At 39.4% G+C, this 4,094-nt stretch overlaps 1 non-coding gene across 1 annotated transcript; it reads left to right on the top strand.

Annotated features, from left to right (window-relative positions):
• The first annotated feature begins 3,329 nt into the window (after positions 1-3,329).
• Positions 3,330-3,528, top strand: LOC125541924 (U2 spliceosomal RNA). Its single transcript, XR_007297730.1, has one exon. It is a non-coding gene; the product is annotated as a U2 spliceosomal RNA (small nuclear RNA).
• The last annotated feature ends 566 nt before the right edge of the window (positions 3,529-4,094 follow it).

Here is a 4,094-nt window from a genome sequence, read left to right as displayed (position 1 = left end):
GCAACATATAGTCAAAATGTTGTACTATTTTTGTTGCTTTATAGAAGGTATCCTTGTAATGTGCGTGTGTACTTGTTCTCGTGCATCTAGTGCCTATCTTATCTTATATTTATGTGCGTCCTATATACTGTATATGCTTGTTCTCGAACGAAAATGACCAGAATTCTACAAACTTTTAAGAATTTTTAATTGCTTGGATTGCTTACCACATTTATCACGTGGTAAGGAGAAAACAATTAGTTACAAGTGCTGCTTCGTTTTCTTAAGATGGGATGTGGGTAAACCCCTTTTGATGAAAAAAGGAATTATTACAAGTGCTTTGTTTTCAAAAGTTCAAAGTGGACAAAGAAATCATTCTGGTTCATCAATTTTCGTGAAATCAAAACATTAGTATGTTTGACCAAGATTATAGAATAAAAGATCAACATCTACAATACCTAAAAGTTAAAATATTCCATGATGGATGAAATTGTTCAAATTTGGGAATATAAATATTGATATATTTTTCTAGAAACTTGGTCAAACATGGACACGTTTAACTTTTGAAAAGATTAATACACCTTATATTTTAGACGGAGGTAATAGATAGAGAAGTGCATTTCAATCCCAAACTCTTGCTCTAGTTTAATCTACAACCACGAACTATGAAACCGATTATACTTCACCCTCAAACTATCGATACCGTTTTTATTACCCTAGAGGTTTGGAAGGTGGTTTCCTACGACGTCACATTTCAATGGACTATTCAATATTAATGCGGAATCCAACCGGCAAAATAATCTTTCTGGTCCCATATGTCATACTAAAAGTGTCTTCGTCTCTCCCCATTGTCCTTCATCGTTCACCGCGATTGGGGTGGGGTGGGGGGGGGGGTTGCTCGACGTGACATGATGCGTTGTGTCACAACAACCAGGACAACACGCTATCTGCACCGTCAGCTGCTCCTTAACCTCGAGGGCAAAGCACATGCGGCCATCTTCGCCAGGCTCTAGGATGGGCATGCCATGGCCTGTTGCACCACAAAGTGGGGGTGATGGGGACTTGCCTTTCTTCATCAGAGTTCTTTCAATCTCCGGTGCCTGTACCACCTCCCCGAGTTCTCCCTTTGTACCATGCCCAAGTTCATCATCCACAACATCTCCTTCCTCAAGTCTGGTAATCATGGCTGACATAGCCATTCTGTAGATTCCGTCGAACCTAATGAGGAAATGTAAAATTCCTCACATCCCATTATTATCCCACCTGACCTATCGCACCCGACTGCACCACCTCCAACCACCACCACTGACAACCAGCGGCTTCACCTTTAGACCCGCAAAGAAAGTCGACAAAGATTCGAGAAAGGGTGGAGTATTGGAAGGAAGACTCAATGTGGTACCTGTGAGGGAAGGAAGAGAGAGGCAAGGGGATGGGACGGCCGACTCTACGATGGAGGCAGCCGATGTGGTCTTTGCAGCATGAAGTGTGAGAGGTGTAATCGTTGGCGCACCAACATGCCCACCACCTCGGTCCTTAGTGTCGGCCCGAGCTCACCTGCTGTCAGAAGCTTATCCATGCCTCCAGATCCCTTTATCCATCATGATTGGTCGTGCCGTCTAGAGGTTGCCCGCATAGCACCGGATTGTGCTCACCCCGCTGTAAATGAGGTACTTCGCGCCTAGAGCTTGCTTGCTCCATACTGGGAATGGCAAGCTGGAACGTAGGGGGGCCAAGGAGAACAAACGAGGGGATAGGGAGGCAAGAGGCGGGGGCGGTGGCACCGGTCACCTAAGGTGGCAATGCTAGTACGTCGTAGTATTTACTTGGATGAAGTTGTCTGGAATTTTAAAAATTACTGATTGATTTCAAAAAATGTTCATAAATTTTTAAAATTTCAGTCAGCCATTTGAAGTTACTCATTGATTTCAAACAGCAGATTGGTCAGGCACACGAGATGAGGCGTGCGACCTTCCACTTTCAGCATTTTCCCTTTTTTTGTTTTTATTTCATTATTTTTCTTAAAATATTTTGAAATATTCTAAATAAATAAATTTCGACATCTGTATTATATAAATTTTAAAAAATCATCACGTGTCAAAAAATATTCATGCCTGTTAAAAAAATGTCCCTGCAACTTTTCAAAATGCTGAAAACTTTCAGAAAAATGTCTGTTACATTTAAAAAATGATCACATGTTTTGAACCAATATTTCTCACATTTCAAAACAATTATACAACGTAACAAAATGTTCGCGTACTTTCAAAAATCTGTCGTTTAAAAACTGTACTTGGCATTTAAAAATAATGTTCAATATTTAAAATAGATTCCAGGCATTTCAAAAGAATGGTTACAAAAAATGTTTCCTGGCATTCAAAAGAATGTTTACAAAAAATGTTTCCTGCCATAAACATGTTCAATGTCTATTTGAAAAATGTTAACAAGTATATTAAAAAAATGTTCAAAACATGTATTTGAAAACTTTGTTTATACAGTGTGAAAAAAATTCAACATAGTTTAAAAATGGTTTTGTGCCATCAAACAAACTTTCAATGTATATTTGGATTTGAATTTTTTAACAAGTATTAATAAAATTGTTCAAATAATGTAGTATTTGACAATCTCTTTAAGAAATGTAAAATAATATTCATATAACATTGAAAATATGTTTTGTATCATTTAAAAAATCATGTGTATTTAAAAAATGTTTGACATGTATTTGAAAAAATTATTCATCATGTATTGACAAAATATTCAACTAGTATCAAAAAATGTTCTATGTGTATGAAAAATGTAAAACACATATTGAAAAAAAGTAGATATGTATTGAATATAAGAAAATAAAAACTATGAAACTGTATATTAAAGATAAAAATGGAAATAATTAAAAACCTCTAAAACCCAAAGAAACCTTAAAGAAGCATAGAAAAAGAAAGAAAAAAAACAAGTGAAAACCGGACCACACCCACCGCCGCCGGTATACACCAAACAAGAAGAAAAACCGCCGTACAACGAGCGAGCAAGCGTGTGCTACATCCGAGCAGCGACCCCAACAAGAACCGGCTAACTGAAAACTCGATTGCTGGAGCAGGCTAAATGTGCAGACGCCATAGGCGAGACTGGGTTACATCTTGATATAGCTTCTGTGGGTGACATATAGCATCCTCACGGCTCGCCCATCCACAAAGCGCTATTGTATTTTTTTTTTGAGCCGGACTAGCTATAGGCCTATTTAGTCTTTCTCTTAGTTGGGCCACAACAGGCCGAAGGATGACGTTACACGCTCGTGAAGGCTCATAGACTGTTCTTTGAGATAATAGCTAAAATACCACTAATATAAATCAGACATGCCTATACTTTTCTAGGCTTTTTGGTTAAAATCAAGTGTAGTATCGGTTCTTATCACTTTGATATTTGATATGTAGAATTTTAAGTCTACACAATATGAAGTTAATTCTTTTTTGTCGAGAAGAATCCCCATATGTAGCTTGCGGCATGGGTTCTTTGTGTCGCCTTAGTGTTGCACTACTACTAGGGCTCGGCGCACCCCAATAAAAAAGAATCAAAACAAGCCAAAATGCCTACCTAAACAAACATGTCAAAATACCACTAGTGAAAACTGACTTGTCAAAATAGCACTACAATCCCAGTTTTTCATGCCAAAATACCACTTCCATTACATGTAAAAGGAATTCTGTTAGTCAAGCGGTCAACAACTTGCCACCTTTTCTTAAATACAAAACATACCCTCGTGTGGCCTAGTGTTTTTCTATCCCAATTTTTTCTCCCATAGATAATCAGCCCAACTCCATGGGGGCGCACCAAAGCATCTCTGTCAGCGCCGGCTTCTAGCCATCGATCCCCTCTCTCCCTAGTACCCTGTTCGCGACTAGCCGCCTGCCTCCTTTCGCCGCTGCTCCAGGCCGATCTCCCTATTCCCTTGGCCCCTGTGTCTTGGCCGCCGATCGGCACCCACGGCATTGTAGCGGGACATGCTACAAAAAAATTAGGCTACATGATTACACCCAAGAACACTATGAAGGTGTGGGTGGTCAAAGTCACTGATGAGCAGAGTAGCATAAGCGGTGTAGCTTTGTCGGTGAAGCATGATGATTCTC

The sequence above is a fragment of the Triticum urartu genome, chromosome 2A, assembly GCF_056163025.1.
Source record: "Triticum urartu cultivar PI428250 chromosome 2A, HENAU_Tu73, whole genome shotgun sequence".
Taxonomy (NCBI): Eukaryota; Viridiplantae; Streptophyta; class Magnoliopsida; order Poales; family Poaceae; genus Triticum; species Triticum urartu.
Note: the sequence above shows the minus strand (reverse complement) of the source record. Positions and strands in the feature narration are given on the sequence as shown.